Source organism: Podarcis pityusensis (genome assembly GCF_964106645.2).
Source record: "Podarcis pityusensis genome assembly, chromosome: 9".
Lineage (NCBI taxonomy): Eukaryota > Metazoa > Chordata > Lepidosauria > Squamata > Lacertidae > Podarcis > Podarcis pityusensis.
The window spans coordinates 25,512,580-25,533,588 of NC_138034.1; the positions used below are offsets into that span (position 1 = coordinate 25,512,580).

Here is a 21,009-nt window from a genome sequence, read left to right on the forward strand (position 1 = left end):
TAAATGACAGCAGAAGTTTGAATAAAACAGGGATGGACACATAAGAAAACAGAGGTGTTGCAAAACAGCAGAAATTAGAGAAAAAGCAGCATGGAGGAGACACAATGTATGGGAGTAGGAAGATGCAAGAGGTTACCATGGGGGTTATTTGTGTGCAGAGGGGATGCACAAAAGGAAGATGCATGTGGATAAAGATAAAAATGGGTGCAAAGTGGGGCTACAGACTAGAATAAAGAAGTGGCTTCAGAAATGGGGTTGGGAAGGTGAAAAGTGAGTTTAGTGGTTGCATGGGGTGGGAAGAGAAGGCTGTAGAGGGTTAATTTGGGGATGGCAGGGGAGTTGTCTAGTGGAGCGAGCAGGGGTGCAGCCGTACATATGTATGTTTGTGTGTATGTGTGCATTTATAGTGAAAACCCACCTTATGAAAGAGCTGGGCTTCAAATGTGGTGGAGGACTCACTGTTCTGTGCGTCCCCCTCGCCCCATGCTTTCATAAATATTTTCATATAATTGAACACTCAAATCTATTTCATTTCCCGATTTTAGTGAAATATAATTTACAACCAAAGATTGCATTTCTTGTGAAGTTCCTATCGATCCAGCGCTGCTGGTCTGTTGGTGACTCACTTCACATTTATAAGAAGATACTATTCTTATATTACTCATATCCTCAACTGAGGCGTGAGCTCATAACAATAACAACAAGGAACCTAGCCAGCTTTTCCAGGGAGGCTGGCATACTTCAGTCCTGACCAGCCTACATAAGGTTTCAGTTAGCTCTAGCTGCCCACAGAGACAAGATAACTTGAGGCTGCCTTAGCATAGCCCTTTGGAGCTGTCCAAGGTCCTGTATTCTCTCTGCTTGACTCAGACTGGGGACTGGGCAGTGCCTGTTTTCCCTATGAGTCTCAAGTGCCCACAGAACTGGTCACTCTTAGAATCACAGAATCATAAATTGTAAAGTTGGGAGGGACCACCAGGGTCATCTAGTTTAATCCCCTGCAATGCAGACCACCATTTTTGTGGCTTGAGAGCCCACAGCATGTATGTTGCAGTCCTACATAATTTTGGGCCAGTTCTGGATAACAGTCCACCTTCTTTTTTATTTTAAAAATAATTTTATTTATAATTTTTCAACTAATAAACAGTTTCACAACATTTCAAATTTAGAAAGCAATCATTCCTCCTACAGCTTCTCCTCTCTCCCCTCCATGGTTCCCTCAAATTTTCAATTTATGTTGCATATTATAGTTACTCTATTCTATACCTTTACCTTATCTCACAATAAATACAAAAAATCACCCACACTGCTGTTCTTACTCAAATCCTATTTCAGCAGCCATTCTTCTTGGGTAGGTACCACCTCAACACACCATTTTTGTGTGTATAATATTTGTGCTGCCATGGTTGTGTAAAGAAATAGATTCATCTGTTTGGGGGGGATTTCTGCTTCAGTTATCCCTAGTAAAAATGCTTCTGGTCTTTTTGGAAAAGTTGCCTTAAATATCTTTTTCAACTCATTATAAATCAACTCCCAAAAGTCCTTAGCTACTTTGTTACTCATTTGTAACATGAGTCTTCTACTTCTTTACATTTCCAACAAAGATTTGAAGTTGATTTATACAGTTTGGATAATTTACTTGGTGTTAGGTACCATCTATATATCATTTTCATAAAATTCTCCCTCAAGGTATGACATACTGTGAATTTCAACGCGAATTTCCACAACTTTTCCAGTGATTCTAATGTTGTGTCCCACATGCCTAGCCCAATGGACCACAGTAGATTTAACCATTTCATCTTTGGTTTGCCATTCTAACAATAACTTATACATCCTTGATATCACTATTACTCTATTTTTTATTAGTTTGATTTCAAATTGAGAACTTTGCTCATCAAAGCAACATTTTTTATCACATGTGAACATTTCATTCAGGTGGTTGTAATGCAACCAGCTCGTTACCCAATTTCTAATATCATCAAACTTTTTCAGTTTTACATATTTTTCTGTAAAATCTAATAGGTCTCTGTATATTATTGCATGTTCAATTTCTTCTGGGAAATTGTTTCTATAGATGAAAGCCACATCTTTACGGCTGACATTCTACCCAATAGTGATAATTTCACCCTTCCCCATATTTTCAAGTTCTTTCTAACCTTTTTCCATACTATGACATAATTATCTTGGAATATATTGGGATTCTTAGCAATCAGCCATACACCAAAGTATTTAATTTTTTTCTCAATCTTTATTCCACTTAACACTCCTAGTTCCACTTTTAACTGTGGTTCTTAACTGCGCCACAGTTAAGAACTCCACCTTCTTTTGAAGAAACATTGCTGGTACTCTCACCTCTCAAACATCTCCCTAATTTCAACCTGTGCTTTATGGCAACAAGGGTGTAAATTGAAGCTTGATTTTGTTAACACAAATAAAAGACATAGTCATTTGCAGCCTAAAGACATCTATTCAAACACAAGTTTCTTGTTCTGCAGTGGGTCTCTTGAATAAAAAGAGAGATGTCTTGCATTTATTGCAAGTAATGGCTTTATATTGTGTGTCCTTGAAAGCTCTTGGAGTTAAATACCAGTTAGGATCTCAAGATGGCTACAATTGGTATTGCTGCTCAAGTTCACTACTTTTGCATGTCTCTGTGTGTAGCAAAGCAACAAACACTACACCTATTCTTAGCTCACTGAGGGTGAAATCTCATCCATGTCTCTTGAGATGTAGGCCATATTCAGTTCAATAGGAAATACTGCTACGAAAGTGTGTATGGGATTGCAGCCTGAAGCACTTGTTCCAGTTCTCCCTATTAGCAGCACAGAATTCTTATAACACTGTTATCCCACAGCACACATTGCACTTCAGCGCTGAAACAAGCCTTCAAAAATTAATTCAAAACCTTCTCTATGGTGGCACCTGATCTCTGGAATGTTTTTCCCCACCCCAAATTTGAGAGGCTCTATCTATAGTGTGTTTAAAATACTGGAAACGTACCTTTTTGTCTAGGCATTTCCTGGTTGTTGATTGCTGGGTTGCACAGCTGGACTGAACTACTGTTTGTTCTGTACTATTCTTAGTATTTCTGATGCTTTTATCTGCTGGTTATTTGTTATATATAGCTTGCACCCTGCAGAGGTCACTTCAGTGCTGCTAAGACAGCATTTTGACTTCCTCCCAGAGGCACACTCCATTGTCTCTCAAGACAGATGAATGCCAACAACAGCAACAGGAAGCAGTCTGTAAGTTGACTAAATAAATAATAATAATCACAGTTACTTACATACACCCTTATTGGTTTCCCCATAGCACTGTTATATCTATCGAAAGAGTCATCTATCCATTCATTTAATCAAGAACACCAAGCGTTTGCTTTTAATAAAATTGCCATGGTAGGTAGCCATCATTTTCCTAGAACAAATTCTAACCCTAAAGTAGAATAGTTGCAACAAGAACAGTCATATTACCAATAATGTTAAACAATGAAAACGCAAAATTCCTTTCTCTCCATTAATTTCATCCCTGATCTTATGACAGTGCTCCAGTTCTTCATTCTATTTAGTTCTATTCTCAGTTGGCCATAAGCACAAGTAAAACATTTGGCCTACAGTCTTTAACTTTCCAGTGAGGTCAGTCCTATTTATAGAGACTGTTTTTGTGACAGACAAATGGAAATGTTTTAGGAATCCATTGTTGCTATTGTAAAAAGTTCACATGAACCGCTCTTCAAATTAGACTAATAGTTCACCTAATCCAATATCCTGACTGTGACAACTGACCACGCCAGGTGCTCCAAAGGTACATTGAAGGCCATTCTTCACATGAGGCCATTCTTCACATACAGCAAACAGTCTTGTGTGGCAGCCACACAAGTTCAGCAGCAACACTGAAAGTCTGGATTTCTAAACCCATATACTAGGGAGTGGGATTTCCTACCCAAGTAAAACTGTTTGAGATTGCACTGCACAGGACTTCGGTGGCTGTGCTTAGAAAACCATGATCTGAAATACCACACAGACATAGCTATCTGTCCTTTCCGATGAAAGGAGCTTGTAAATGTTCAGGCGTCCATATCTCAGGGGTTTCTCATTGTATGTGGCACAAAGTACTGTCTTGATCCTTGAGGCCAACAGCAGGTGCTTAATGGATTGCTCCCATCTTTCTCATTTTTGCTTTTGTGCTGACTAACCAAATTATTTAGTGGATGTTTCCCTTGAAAAAGAACCAGGGAGAAGGAAATCCATGCATTCCTCTCACCATATGGCAAAAAAATAAACTCAAGCAAGGCTCAGTTGTAATCTAGGGAAAGGAAGTCAGTGAATGACACATACATCAACAATAATGAGAATGCTCAGCTAAATGAATCATGAGTATATTGTGTCATATATAATCACTGACAAGGCAGAGCAGCAGGGAGAACAATATTTTATCGGATGCAAAGAGTTTTGCAGAGTATTTAATCATAAAAGCACCATACAAAGGGGTTTCCCTGTGATCAACAGATCCTTTAATCATTAAGTGACATGTTATTCATAGGTTAAACAGCCAAAGGTAAAATGCTTCCAGATAACTCTCTTTTTTGGGGTCTCAGTGGGCTAGATTCAACTCCATAGTTTTGCTAGCAGGACCCTCTCCTCTCCTCATCCGCCTCCACTGGTCAACTCCCTTGGCAATGCCCCCCCCCCAGCCAGGATTGGCTAATTGACGAGGCTAGGTGGGAACCTCCAGGTATCCAGCTTGGGGGGGGGCAGCGAAGCCAGCTACCTTGCCGGAGGTCTAGTAGTCTCCAAGGGGTTGCTGTGCACGACCATGCAAAAGCTGTCCTCAAGTTAATACGGGGAGCGGTCATTCTGTCAGACAAGTGGAGAGAATGTTTCTTTTAGCACTACATTGGATTACAATATTTCAATGTGGTTTTTTTTAATAATTGGTGAACAGCATCTTTCATGCTGGTTTATCTTCTGAAATGACCTGTCCTGATCATTTCAGAAGACACCCCTTTCAATATGACTCATTTGGCTTATGGGTTTGGATGTTCAAGCCCAAACCAGTGTGTGTGTGTGTGTCCTCACAATGAAGAATAATAAAGCTGTAAGATGAAATTTAGGATGAATCTTCTACAGCAGGGATAGATGTAGCCCATCAGAGGTTATTGGAATCCACTCCTAATAGCACTAGCCACCAGATCCAGTCATTAGGGATGATGGGAGTTGTGGTCCAACAACATCCAAAGGGTTATATGTTCTTCATCCCTGTTCTTTTGAGTTTATTGAAAATGAAAATCATTTGAGTTTATTGAAAATGAAGTTCTCCCCTCCATTTGCCCAAGTCTACCTACTGTGATTGACAACTGAGTAGGGAGGCGGGAAGATGTGAATCTGAATTTCCCTCACAAATAATCACTATACTTAAACATGGTAGCAGATCAGATAACCTGGTTACAGTGGGTTATTTTAAGTAGATGTTTACAGAATTATAGCAAGCGTTATATCCATATGGATTAAGGTTTCATGTATTCCAGGGTTTGTGAAGCGTTTGGATTTTTAGTGGGAACCGCCTCAGGGTTCATGTTAGGTCATGGACTGTTTACATTGCAAGAAAGCCTTGAAGATTTTGGTCAGAGTGGAATGATATTACAGTGGTTTTGTGGGTTCTTTGTGTGATGCCTGGGAACTTGCTGAACAACAACAGGATTTCAGATTAACAACACATGAACCAGATGGTTGGGCTAATATGCAATCTTAAACATAATGAGAGAGATCTGTTTTATTTGTGATAATTAGAATGAGGATTTAATGAGTATCTAGGAGTTTTTCTTCTTCTTTTGATTACTTATTAATTTCAAGGAACAAAATAATTTTATGTTGTATTGAGAAAGTACTTAGTTTTGGAGCAGAAATGGTCTGGTCTGAGTATAATTATGTTTTTTATTTTATTTTTAAAAGCCATGCAACAAAGAGTTTTCTGATCGCTGCCTCAGTATCTGAAGACAGGCGTGCCCAACCTGCAGCCCTCCAGATGTTTTCACCTACAACTCCCATGATCCCTAGCTAACAGGACCAATGGTCAGGGAGGGCCAAAGGTTCGGGGTGCCTGATTTAGGATGAGAAAACATAGGTTCAGTCCTTAAAATGCCAGGCTGATAACTGTCTGCTCACTGGTGACAAACTTCCTTATCCATTTACAGTTCAATCATTTTCAAGTCTACTCGGAAGTAAGCCCCATCCAGTTCAATAGAAGTTAAACTTGAATAGGTGTGTTATAGCCTATACACAGTTATGTAGGAGTGGGGATGGAGAATAAATATAATTCAGTTTGCAAACCGATCTAATTCAAAAATAAATAAATCACACTTTCTGAAACAATACATGAGCTGAAACATAGACATTCTTCAAAATTTGCAATTCTCTGAATTTTGCAGTGGAATTCTCAACAAAGTAATGTGAACGAAAATGCATGTGGTAGGTTAAAGTGTCCATATTTTTGACATACATTAGACAAATACCATAAAAGTGCATTATATAAGGGGAAAATAATCTGCAAGAATGTGTATATCAGGAGAAATTCATTCTAACATGCTGATGAATTGTCAAGAGGGCTTTAAAACCAAATCACAAACTGATGTGGAAACGTGGAGAAAAGAACTTAAGATTAGAAAAGTGAGAAACCAAGCATGACACAGTCACCCATCTCTACCTCAGATAAGTCCCATTGAACTCAGTGGGCTTACTTCTGAATAGTCAGGAAGCCTCATAAGTTCCCAATCCACACTGAAATACAACCTGAATATTCCATCTTCTCTTCTCTCTCCAAATACCATTGTGGATTATAGCAATATAAAACTAATAATGTCATGCAATGGGTCTCTGCTTTTCCTATCCCTTACAATCATGGCTGGGATTTAGGAACCCTTTATAGAATTTAGCCACCTGTTCACTGTTCCAAATTCCTAGCAAACAATGGTGCTGGTGCTTCCATACAACACATATGCGAAGCTTAAAGAGTTTACTTGTTGCACAGAAGTTTAGGTGGCAATTTTTGCTTTTTGAATAAACTTCTCTATTTGTGTAAGCAGCTCCTCTCTTTTTTGTAACCAGCATGATAGCACTATTTTCTTTTTGAAACTTGACATGGATCCTATGATATTGTATTTTGAGTGCTATCATTGGCATCTCATTAAAAGGATAGAAACAGCTTTCTCATGTAGCAAAGCAATAATTGATTGATCATCTCAAGTAGAGCATCTGTGGAGGTGTTGTTAGTCTTAATGTTGAACCCCTCAGCATCTCCAAATCTATCTTGTTAACAAGCCCCTGCTGTGGGATCTTTTCTAATAAGTGGTCCTTCACTTTTAGCTTTGAATTGGCTCTGAGCCCTGATGCATCACAGGTAACAAGTCATTCTCAGATTGCCTCGGCCAGTGCTAAGACAGCCATGATATTATGCTTCATTACAAAAGCACAGCAGGCCTATAAATGAATGCAAACAGGGCATAAGGGTAAGTTTACAAATGCACGTTTATTCTTTGATGTCTCCAACCTCAAGTGACAATCTTGTCGTGTGCAACAGTTGGTGCAGAAAAGGTTTTCATGTTATCTCACCTCGTTGCTCAAAGCCAGGATTGGAGAGGCAGCTCACAGATTCAGTTGTCAGTCTTCAAGTGATACTCCTATGCATGCATTTCTCCTATACAGTGGTACCTCGAGTTACAAACGCCTCAGGTTACAAACGCTTCAGGTTATAACCTGGAAGAGTTACCTCGAGTTGAGAACTTTGCCCCAGGATGAGAACAGAAATAGTGTGCCTCAGGTTAAAAACAGTTTCAGGTTAAGGATGGACCTACGGAACCAATTAAGTTCATAACTAGAGGTACCACTGTACAAGGGGAATGGCCAAGTGTGCCAACTTGAATAAAATATTGGGGGGCACATAAGCCCCCTACATAATCAATCACATGACATGGTGTACACACACCATTTGAATGGCAATGCCCATCAACTTGGGGGGGCAGCCCTCTCAAATATTTTATGGGGGGGGGGACAAAGAACCCTCAGCTCCTAAACATTGGCAGCTATGAGAATGGCACGGGAATAGAGTGGGGTTATGCTTTTATCCTCATCCCTGACATCACATGTGCTTCTTGGAACAGCAGTATGTTGCATGCAGTTGTTTGTAAGGAAAACTCAGCATTTGAGCTCCTGCTTCTGAGCAAGAACTTAGCACAATCGGGACAACCAGTGTCACAGCTGCAGGAAGGCCCTATCACATGAGCAGGAGGGCGAAGGTTTCCTTACAGACAACAGGCAGTAAGGAAGCATGTGTGATTTGGGGTGAGGCTGAAAGCCTACAGCCACTTCCCCAACAACTTGCCATTGCTCTGCAGGCAAATAATGCATTCATAGGGCTGGTCCCTGCCCCCATCTCTCTCTCTCTCTCTCTCTCTCACACACACACACACACACACACACACACACACACATTCAGTTAGGTTTTCAGGACAAAAGACACAGGCTGTCTTGATCTGTGTTGCTTTAGCAGGTCTGGCACACACTGCAGATATGTCCCATGGCAGCCAGAGTGAATCACTGGGATAAAACTGCCTTACATAAACTCATCTAGAGGTTTTTCAGAGAAAGCCTGCCAGATATTTGGCCTTTACAGTCAGCCACTGAAAATAAAAAGAGAAGACAAAATTGTCAGGCAGATGGATCTCATTCATTTTTACTCAGAAAATAGTCCCATTGTATTTCTTGGGGATTTCTCATACACACACACACACACACACACACACACACATATATATAGGGGAAAGGAATCCAGCCTTAATCAGTTAATGTTTTCCTCCCAGAATATTTCATAAATGTCTATTCTAATCCCCCCACTCACATTTTTACATTTTCTCAAAGAAAAGAAAAAGGTGAGCCTAAACCCAACTAATAATTAACTTAAGTTTTAATTCTAAGGTTTTAAAAGTCACTTTTACATGAGGAAACAAGAAAGGACAGCTGTGCAGTTTTGCCCCATGGTACAGGTAGAATAAGTTAGCATTTATACAGCAATCTAAAGCATGGGTGGGGAACAATGGCCAAATGTCCCTCTATGTCTCTCTACCTGGCCCTTGGACCTCCCCCAGTCATGCCTACTCTCCTCAGATTGCCAATCCTCAGTAGCCCTGCTTTGTACTTCCCTTGAATGCGTCTGCCCAGCAGAAATGTGTTCTTGAACTCTGTTTGCCTAGATGGAGGGTAGAGAGAGGGGTCTATGCAGAAAGCAGCCTACTATACAAAGATAAGAGTCTCTCACCCATGATATTACACCAGCTGTCAATAAACTATTCTCTTAGTTCAGACCTTTTTTGGCAGCTCTTTCGTTATTCTGATAAACACTGAAGTTTCATTTAAAAACCTCCACCCAGTTTCGAAGTGTCATGCCACATTTTCTAGAACATTTAACAGCTGCTTATGAAAGCACTTCCTAATGATCACAGCTCATCATTCCTGGTGGGAGCAGCCTCTTCCTCCTCTAAAAACAAAACAAAAACCCAGAAGTGCAAAATTCGTAATACAAGTTCAGCATTTACAAGTCTCTTTGTTATTGTAAGCAAATAGCTGTATATACAACTCTTCTAATTAAAAGAAACAAAGACATAAAGAAACAGATGTACTTAAAGATTCAAGTAGGGCAGCAACCTTCCCCAAACTGATACTCTCCATATTTTTTAAACTACAAATCCTATAATCTCTGACCATTGAATATTCTGTTTTGGGCTCATGGGAATTGTAGTCCAAAACATCAAGCTAGCATCAAGATTATTAACATATTGAGATGTTTTAAAAGTAGAGCAATCTGATATTAAGGCGGATTAAAGAAATACAATAAACATATGGGACTTTTCTTACTTGAAGGGCACAAAAACAGAGGCAACTGTTACCCCATACTTTTTCTCTGAAGATTTAAGATCATCTTGGCTTTGAGAAAGTTCTACCTACTCCTTATATTTTATAGAAGTCAGTAGTCAAGCCAACACAGGGAAACAAGGGGCAGATCAAAAAAGTTCAGTGTGCATATGTGTTTGTAAGAATGCATTGATGCCCTTTTCACCCAGTATTCTTCATATGCAACACTGTTCCCATTCTGCTGCAGCCTGCCTTCTGCACAAAACTATGTAACTTGCTTTACTGTCCAGTATTGTAAAATTCCATAATCTACATATTTTACGTTGCCATTATATTATTCTACCACAATAAAATGGGGTGGGAGGAGAGACATAATCAACTACATATCATTTGCAGACTAAATGCAGCAACAACAGCAAAAACTGATCGTATTTATTGGATTGATTTCCATTCCAGACACGGGACAAATAAGCAAAGATCAACAATTTCTGTTTCCATTAGGATTCACCAGCATTCCTAACTTGTGTATGTATGTGTGCATGCTTTGTAATATGCCATCGCATTTAGTGTGAGCACAAATTGGGGTACACTCTTTGAGAAAGCACTATCCTTATTTATCCAGCTGAATATCTATGGCAACTTTTTATGTTCCTTGCATGATAGTCTCACTGCAAAGTCCTTGCTCCGGATCTCAGCTCGACTATGAGTACACTGAATAGTCAAAGCTAATATTTCTGATCCCAAGCTCCATATTGATAATGCAAGGCTAATACCGGTCTCTCATACAGGGCTACTGTATGAATCACTTTGAACACCAAGAAACAGGAACTATTATGACAACAGTGACTACAACGATGACTCTTACTACTACTTAATAATGATTAATGACCCCTTCTTGTCCTTTAACTACACTCATAAGCAAGTTTATTTTTAATACATGTTTATGTATGAAATGGAGAATCTTATCCATTTTAGGGATTGTGAATGCAAAACTAGTATGGGGAAATTCTTCTGAATCCATCAGTTTGCATCTTGTAATAATGCACATGGTGCCTGTGCCATTTAGGAGTTATCTTGTTGGATATCCTAATCCAGTCTAAGCACAGCCTATGGCCTTCTTTAATTTCAGACATAGATCTCTTTCTGCAGCCACCACCTTTCACCTATGATTGCTATTCCTTTGGCTGTTTGTTGATGCTTCTGGGCTTCGATAACCGACAGACTGGAAAAGGAGCAGTTCACAAATAATGGCATATGAATAATTCAGCGCTAGGCCATAGTACATGAAAATGCAGCAGAAGCAATTGAGTTGTTTGGGTGCATATAAATTGTCAGCCCTGTTAGGCAGGTAAGCTTAAACTCTGGACATTTTTTCCCCTTGCACTGCCCATAGGTAGGGCTAAATGACTGAAGCATTGAAAGACAAATACACATTTTGAAGTGGAAATGTTGCTGGAGAGTGAAAGGGTTAAACAGCACTCCACATATTTATTTATTTTTGCCAATTAAATTTTATTGATTTTCAAAAATAATAATTCAGAATATTGTTTTCTCATTCCAAAGCAACCTCTTTCTTAAGAACTCCACACACCCCTTTACAAAACCAGCTATCTCAGTTTTGTCACCTGCAGTTGTGTGTCGCATTTCGTTCTGACTTTCAGTGTGGCATGCCAAAATGCCAAAAGGCTGCATTTGACATACAACTTGTGCCCCTTTGGAAACTGGAATGATTTGATGCAGTATGGTTCCATGTGAATGTTAGAATTCCTGCTCCATGATTGCAGTCATAGGATTGTTGTCTATCACATGACGGTGTATGTTTTGACTCCACAGAGTGGGAAGTGATGGAGACAGGATGTTCGTGCTACTGTGTTCTGTGAAGTGGGACTATTGTCTTTTGTCCTTGTTCTTTTTGCTGCCTGATGCTAGAGAGAGAGGGAGCCATGTTGCAGTGCTCCGTGTGTGTTTATATGTAAATAAAGTAGATTAGCCAAAATGCTGAGTTGCTGAGGTCTGTTACGCAAGCTGCGAAGACTCTGCAGATCCCTAAGTGTGCCGATGTCTGTTGGCATCGGTCGCTGTGATGTTTGGGCTGAAGAAAGCTTTTGAAGCTTCTGAACGATCGACCAGGAGGGAGAGAACATGCCAGTCAGGCATGTGTCTCTACCAGGGTCCTACTCGAGTGTAGGATGAGCTCCTGACAGTGAATGCTGTCCTAGACATCTTACCTATATTGAGCCACACACACACGCACACAGCCAGAAGTATGCACAGCAGGTAAGAATATAAGAAGAGCCTTCTGGATCATGCCACTGGCCCATCAAGTCCATCATCCTGTTCTCACAGTGGCCAACCAGATGCCTGTAAGAAACCTGCAATCCAGTTTTGACTCCACAGAGTGGGAAGTGATGGAGACAGGATGTTCGTGCTACTGTGTTCCGTGAAAGCTGGATTCAGGTACAGTAGAACTCCCCCCCCCCTCCTGTGGTGTCCAGCAACTGGTATTCAGAAGCATTCCTGCCACCAACTGTGGAGGCAGAGCACAGCCATCATGGTGGGTAGCCACTAATGGCCTTCTGAGAGCCAGTGTGGTGTAGTGGTTAAGAGCGGTTGTCTTGTAATCTGGTGAACCGGGTTCGCGTCTCCACTCCTCCACATGCAGCTGCTGGGTGACCTTGGGCTAGTCACACTTCTCTGAAGTCCCTCAGCCCCACTCACCTCACAGAGTGTTTGTTGTGGGGGAGGAAGGGAAAGGAGAAGGTTAGCCGCTTTGAGACTCCAGGTAGTGATAAAGCGGGATATCAAATCCAAACTCCTCCTCCTCCTCCTCCTCCTCCTCCTCCTCCTCCATAATTTTCTTTTAAGGCCATCCAAGTTGGTGGCAAATACTGCATCTTCTGGGAGTGAGTTCCATAAGAAGGACTTTATTTTATCTGTACTCAGTCCTCCAACTACATTGGATGTCCACAGGTTCTAATGTAATGAGAGAGGGAGGAGAAACTGTTCTCCATCCCCATTCTTCACCCCATGCATAATTTTATAAACTTCTATTGTGTCACCTCTTACTTGTCTTCCCTCTAAACTAAGACGTCCCAAATACTGCAACCTTTCTTTTCATAAGGGCGTCACTCCACCCCCTTGATAATTTTGCTTGCCCTTTTCTGAGACCTTTCCAAACTGCAATATCCATTTTGAGGTGAGGTCACCGCAGTTCAGTTGTGCATCAAGGTAGATCAAGAATAAATGAGCCTCCTGACTCCAAGGGACTTGTGCATCTCCGGCTTAAGATCCCAGTTTCAAAATGCAGGAACCAGCAGAAGCATGTTAGTTAAAGGATACCACAGTCATCATATGTCACTACACCAACACTGTGTTTATTCTCTAATGGCTTTACATAAATATCTTGGGGAGTGGAAGACACAGATGCGAGCTGTAGATGCCCGTGGGGAGAAAAACCTGTCAGCTGTGAATGTGTCACTGCAAAATAGAAAAATACGCCTCCACCCTGCTTTACATATACTCTTCCCCAACCTAAAGTGTTGCATCGTATATGCACATTTTCATAACGAAATGGGAGTAACTTGGATTTTCTTGGCCCACCTTTCTTCAGTCAAAGACATGTTCGCTAGAAGATGGTTCTCTCTCTCTCTCTCTCTCTCTCTCTCTCTCTCTCTCTCTCTCTGAAATCATTTTTATTTGATTTTACAAATATAAATTTATAACCATACCAAATCTGCAGCCATATAAAGAGATTACTCTGAATCTTGATATTTCCCCACCATCCCCTCCATGGGTCCTATTGTCAACAGTTTCAACTGCATATTATTTTGTAATCATATTTTATATCTGTCCGTAGTATTTGTTACATTACAAGTGAGATTAAAATCCTGCTAATGTTTTCATCTGCTTACAGTGGTCTCCTAAATAAATTGTAAAGTTTTCCCAATCTTTCTTGAATTTCTTCAGTCTGTTTTGCCATTTCAGCATAGTCCAACAGCTTAGTCTACACCTCCACACACACACTTCCTTTATGCGGCTAGGGTCCTCTGACAAAGGAACAGTCATACTGCATATGACTTCACATCTGCTTGATATAGGGAATTTAGCAGCCTATCCATGAGTCCAGAAATCTCATTTCACTCAGTTCTTCTCCACAGTACTTTCCTGTCCCAATTCCCATTTCTGCCCTTCAAATATGATGTCACTTCTCACCCATAAAAATATGGTACTGCTGAACCCGTGGTTATATAGAGTAGGGGTAGGCAACCTTTTAGTACCCATGTTCTCTTCAGGGCAACCTTGTGGGCTCCAAGTATATGGCCCCCATTAGCACCAGGAAGCATATGTTGATGTGATGTTCATGCTCGATTACATTCATTCATGTATGCAGCTGAAATACAAGCCCAAGCTCATGCAAATACAGGTGCCTTTAGCATGTACAGATTTCATAACAACCTTTAATTCCATTCCCAACCTATAATAAGTTTACCATATACATTGTTTCGACCTTTATTTGCACACCCTCCCCTCTCCCACTCTTTCTCTTTGTCAGTCTGCTTTTTCTTTGCTCAGCTTTCTCTTTCCCTCTTTCTGCTTTTTTCATCTCCGCTTAATAAAAGATATCTGTGATGACTGAAAGTCAGATCAGAACTCACGTGCAGGTTGCAAAACCACTGTGTGAAGACTACTGATCTGGAAAATCCATGAGCTGGCTTGGAATTGAACACGGAATTCCTAAAGCCAACACCCTTTCCATGAGACTATATGGATTTAATGCTGCATTATAAGGAATTAAGACAACAAATACAGTTCACATCATGCTGGCTAAGGCTTATGGAAGTTGTAGTCCACAACTGAGGGGGACCATGTTAACTATCCTTGCTCTAAGTTCTAGGAGAGGCTTTAGATCTTTACGATTACTTGCTACATTCTACTTTTGTTTTTGACATCTTAAAAGTTTGGCATTTTCCTTATCTTCTATTATTTCACACATTTTCCCAGCACATCAGAAGAAAATACTGGATTTCTAAAATATACTGCTTATAGGTTTGCCAAACTAAGATGATCATTGATTAGGATAAGAGAGGAGTTTATCATCAATTTCATAAGTAAATTAAATAGTTGCATTGGGACATTTTATTTGGTACTGCACAGACTTTTTATATATTAAAGAAAAAGAGGGAGGGACGGATGAACCCAAGCCAGATTAAAATGACATTTAGGTTTCTTATCTCTGACACTAAGATGGAAGCAAAGCAGGGAAGTTTTTATCTGATACAGGAATCCTTTGACTGTCCACCTTGAATGCTCAAGTGAACAAAACAAATCTCCATTACATTATAATATAAAACTCAGATGAGAAATAGTTTATCCCTTACTACAATTTATCCCATTTCCCCTTCTTAGTAGTGTTAGGATGCTAGTCATAATGACCACCTATTTTCCTACCTCTGACATTCTTGAAAAATGTTTGGTCCAGCACACTACTAGCCAGCTTTTTCTTAGGTATATGTGGGGGCATTGGTCCATGGAGTGAGCCTATCAATCCTGAAAGAAACAGTACAATATTTCATATTTTGAAATAATCAGATTGTTTTCCTTCTAAAGCACTCCTTCAGAGGGAGTGTAACCTCATCAAGAGCAAATCACCTCCCTTCCATGCAGTCTAGGGGACCACCGACTAATAGTGCCTCAGTCTAACCTGGATTGAGCTTTAGTTTGTTGGCTCTCATCCAGTCCATTACTGAGGCAAGACAAGACAGTATATCCACTTGCACACCTGCAGATATCAAGGAGAAGTAGAGTGTCAGCAGCATATTGATGACAACATACTCTAAAACTCTGGTTTCATGTAGATGTTAAACAGCATAGGGCATAAAACGGAAACCTGTGGAACTCCATGAGGGCTCCATGAGGCCAAAGAGCACTCACCAAGCATTACCCTCTGAAGCAACCATCCAAGTAGGGAGGAGTGGCAAAGCCCTAACTGAGACAGCTGCTCCAGAAGGATACCCTGGTTGATGGTACCCAAAGCCCCCGAGAAGTTGAGGAGAATCAACAAGGACACATTTCCCCTATCTCTCCCAACAGAGGTCATCATACGGGGGGCCAGAGTAGTTTCTGTGCCAAAACCCGGCCTAAATCCTGACTGAAGTGAATCTAGAAAATCAGTTTCTTCCAAGAGCTTCTGCATCTGGTCTAAAACTACCCACCCAAGAGAGGAAATTAGCAGGTAATTACTTAGAAATTCTGAATAATACAGGGGGAGTTTTTTGAGGAGTGGTTTTACCACTGTCTCCTCCAAGCACGCAGGGGCCACCCCCTCTCACACAGAGACATTAATCACGTCCCTGGCCCAGCCAGCTATTCCCTCCCTGCTCATTTTTATCAGCCAAGAGCAGGGGTCAGCAAACTTACCACACCTTGGGTCGGTGTGCAGCACAGCGCTGGTAAGAGCAGGCAGCGGCAGTGGGCGGTGGGGGTTGCCGCAGGCTGGATAAACAAGTCCCTCGGGCCTTATCCAGCCCACGGGCCTTAGTTTGGGGACCCCTGGCCAAGAGGGAAAGGGTCCAGAGCACAAGTGATTGCCCTGACCAATCATCATCATAATCTCCCATGAAGCCATGTTGGCAACTTTTTTTTTGTTTTTGAGAATGTCACTAACTTGAACTCCAAAAACTTCAAAAATAATATGAAAAACTATCAAACTCCATTGTGGAGCAGTGAGCATTCTTTTTGCAATTAATTAACTAATTTAAGCCCATCTTAGAAACAGTATCATGCTTAGCAGCTGGTGAGAGCCTATTATTTTTGAGGTGGAACTGGCTGATTCTACAGTGTTTATAACCATTGATCTTCTCGCTCCCTTCTCTGCCTGTTGGAAGGAGACAAGCGGCCAAGACAGACGGTCTGAGAGATCATTTTGGAATCTGACATCAGTCACTTCTGACTATCTCTGCTTGGGCTTGGATTAGCTAACAACTGTCTCCACTTAGGAGCTCAGCCTCTGAATGTGAATTGTTTTCCCCACTTCATCCAATTCAGAAACCCTATGGAAGTTAAACAACCCCACTGACCACTGTATTTCTTACTGACCACCAGACAGGAATTTACCTCACTGTTGGTCATGAAGATTTAGTGGGAAAAGCACAAGAGCTGACAAAAACAAAGTCATTTATGCTTGTTGTAGTCAGGGATTCAAATGAGCATCCCACTTGTGGACCTCTCAGAATTTCAAAAGGATTTTCAAATGTCAAATGCAGAAAACGTGTCTTTAAAAAGCGCCTTTATTATTTTCTCCCTACAATACCACAGCCATAGATGTTTCTTTAATGTCAAGGAGGTATTAAGGCTCTGCACTGTAGAAAATTGCTCACTGGTCGTCTTCCACCCCCATGTACTTCTTTCTGAATTATTGTATCAGAACACAAGGCAGACATTGTATTAGACCACATTTGGCGCCTTTATGACATGTCTGACTTGTTTATTAATAATGGAGATTAAATTAATCCTCCTTGCAATCAGTGGTTTTACTTGAAAGGCTAAAAAAAATGAAACAAATGAAAATGAAATGCCAGCAATACATTTCACAGTGTCAGCTTGACCTCTGATTCAAATAATTAGGCAAAGCTAACTCTACGTTAATGTCCCTTACTTTAGAAAGCAGAGATGCCACAGTTGCCCGATTGCCTGGCAAGGCTATGGTGACTTTGGGGATATAATGCCTGTTGTGGTGTAAAGCTCTGTTTTAAAAACAACATCACTTAAATGCACAGAATCGTGACAGGGAAGCTGCTCAGGAAGAAGCAGAGGCTATCACCACACAAGATCAAATCCTCAACAGCTATTAAGTGAGAGGCTCTGTTCCTGTGAAGTGCTGTGCACCATCCAACCTTTTAAAAGGGGTTTTTATAGTTCAGAACCCCCAAAATAGCCCCTTAGTGTCACCTCCAAATTGTTTTGGGGACAGATCTGGGATGCAATGGCCCCCGGGCAGCACAGGGTGGCTCACCCTGAACCAAGGTTCACAAGGTGGATTGGAAGGTCCATTCACAGCCCTAGTAAATACCAAATTATTCTCACTTCTGTTTCCAAGGTGACCGGACATTACAGCTTGCTTACGGAAAAGGCAAAATTGTTGCTTGGGGTATGGCATTTACAGGAGAAAGGACTTTAAACACTTAAAAGGAAAAGCTGAATCAGATAGGATTTTATTCTCATCCTGCTAGCAGGTGTTGTGAAACATAATGTAATATGGAAGAAAAACTATTAACTTTAAAGACGTCTTTTGCAGAATAAATCTGGTTGGTTTCTTGTATCATTAAAATGATGTGCACTAAGAGATTACTGTTAGTGATGTATCAGTTTCTTTCTACTGAAGGAAGGGAAAATAATATAATTATTCTTACATTACATACCTACATTTTCAGCCACTGAGCTTCCTCCATTTTTGTTCTTCAGAGGGTAATAAACTCTTTCAGGGAAATAAATGCAAATGTGGTGAAGAAGGCTCCTAAGATTTGGAATAAGGGAGTTTATGCTCCCAGTTGCATACATTGTTGAGCCTTGGTAATTCTGTGCGCTTTCAGTATTTGTAGGTTCTAAATGTTCTATCACTCTTCTACTTCTCATGCCAGGAGGACCTTGGGGTGTCAAATTTCAGTGGTGCCCTGTGCAATACCAAAATTCAGCATGCACACACCCAGTTCTCATGCTCCATTCGAAATCATAGTTGTGGAATCCCCTGCGGCGCTCCCAAGGCTTGGCACCCAGTGCAACTGAACCTGGTCGTGCTTCTCTAAATCTGCTTCTGCCTGTAGCCCCTGGATATCATTGGGCTCTGGGATGGCTCCAGGCTTCTGGGAGCCCTTGGGCACAAGGTACTAGAGGGCTCCCTGTCCTGTCCCTTTCATCCTCAGACCGAACTGTTTATTCACTCTTGGCTCTACCCTATGCCTTTTCATCTCTGCTTCTTTTCAGTCTCAAAGATTTACTCCAAAAGAAAAACAGGAAGCCTAAGGCTGTGGCTCTTTGGGCTGTAACTGTGGGCTCATGCAATTGAATGATTCATACCATAAAATAAAATAAACCCCTGCACGCAGAAAACTAGAATGAAGGCAAAGCTAGATGAGCTTGCTTCTCCCTGATATTTAGCTTTCTTTAAGAAGGGGATTTTATTCTGTGAGGTAGCATTCTGTTATAAGACTCCCCACTGGCGAACTAATGTGATATTACCCAGATACACTTCAAAGGTGAATCTAGGGGAGAATGACCAGTTCAGTCACACTGGGCATGGAGATTCTGGGGTGTCACAGCAGGCGCTGCAACGGAAGGTGAGAGGTGGGGTGTGCATGTCAGATTTTGCCATCACACAGGACGCCACTGTAGTTTGAAATGCCAAGGTCCACTCCTTTACAGCTTCGTCAGCCATGTTCTAATGGGAGCTGCATTTCTGTGGACTATATTTTAGCATGGAACCAAAAGTTATACAGTGGTACCTCGGGTTACAGATGCTTCAGGTTACAGACGCTTCAGGTTACAGACTCCGCTAACCCAGAAATAGTACCTCAGGTTAAGAACTTTGCTTCAGGATGAGAACAGAAATCGAGAGGTAGAGGCGCTGCGGCAGCGGGAGGCCCCATTAGCTAAAGTGGTACCTTAGGTTAACAACAGTTTCAGGTTAAGAACGGACCTCCAGAACGAATTAAGTTCTTAACCTGAGGTACCACTGTAATTATATTAAATATGCCCTTATTGCCATGTTTTGATAACATAGGAGCCAACTCCTAGGGGCTGAGGACCCTTTCCCCACCCTAATAAAATATTTGAGGGGTCCTGGCCCCACCAAAAGTGATGGACATTGTCATTCGAATGCTGTGTGTGCACTGTGTCATGTGATCAATTATGGGGGCAGAGCTTACCTGCCCCCCCCATATTTATTCCAGTGTGCTTTGATAAGGCATATTTCTTTTCTGTTGTAATCTTTAACCCCATCTCTTTTGCGAATGACGATCAACAGGTTTTTAAGATTCAGTAGCCAATCAGCACATTCTTCCCCCAACAGATGCAGCGGGGGCTTCTTGTACTTCACACATGATCCACCAAGTTAGAAGACAACTTCGAAGTGTTACAGTATGTACAAGCCTATCTTCAAGGAAGACGTGAGTTGGTTCATAATGCTGGCTGGTGCTGGAGAAAGTTTAAATCTGTAAATGCCTGGGGAGTAAGTGAAGTCTGAGCTGCATGTTCATGTGATGGGTCATATTTTACACATCAATTATGCAGCACAAAGAAGCCTAATGGATGCAAAATCACTATGAAAATAAATTGCAAGTTGGTTGTTTTTTTAAAAAAGTGAGTAGGGGAACGTTATCTTCAAGTCACAGTTTTGTATGCAAGAAGAATGCAAATTGGACACTTGTTAGGGAAATTAAGCACTGCTATTACTTTTAACTATGTACCTAACAAGAATTGATTTCCTCTCACTGACTCCACCTCAACTTTTTGGATGGAGACACCCCAATTTTGGAGGACCTCTCTAGGGATGCTTGCCTGGTGCCAATATTTTTTTTTTCTTTCAGTTGCTAGACAAAAGTGTTTTCTCAGGTGTTTAAGGATTCCAAAAGTTTACCTGATGGTTTTGTTTTATCTGCTGGCTTGTTTTATCACAAGTTTATTGTTGTCAAAAACCATCTTGTTAACCAGATTTACCATTTCCATGGAAAAATCTGGGAGATGAGAAATGCACAGAAATGGTAAATCCAGATTCAATGATGCCAGTATTTTGATGAGGACAATATCAAGTATGGACACAGCACAAAACTTGCATACATGATCAGCACCGAGTTTACAGTAAACTGCCACATGGAAGCACCATTAGCTGAGTGCTTCCACCATTCTAGGAAAACGCAGGGGGTAGCTGATGCATTTTTATTTGCCAAAGAGCAACGGGCATCGGGGAAGCCATTGAGGTGAGTTCCAACAGTCAATAGATTACACAGGCTTATATAGACTCATTTCCTTGCCTTTGTTTTACACATGCATAGAAGTTGAGTCATGTGCACAGCTACAGCAGAAGAAAGGGGTGCCTGTCTTATCAGGGCCGGATGCC

General features: G+C 41.1%; 1 long non-coding RNA gene across 1 annotated transcript in view; it reads right to left on the reverse strand.

Moving 5' to 3' along the window:
• The window catches only part of LOC308485174, a 63,374-nt gene extending 60,338 nt beyond the window's left edge, over positions 1-3,036 (reverse strand). Inside the window, exon 1 of the long non-coding RNA XR_013990448.1 lies at positions 3,001-3,036. This is a non-coding gene — a long non-coding RNA (uncharacterized lncRNA). The remainder of the gene's footprint in view (positions 1-3,000) is intronic.
• Positions 3,037-21,009: the final 17,973 nt, after the last annotated feature.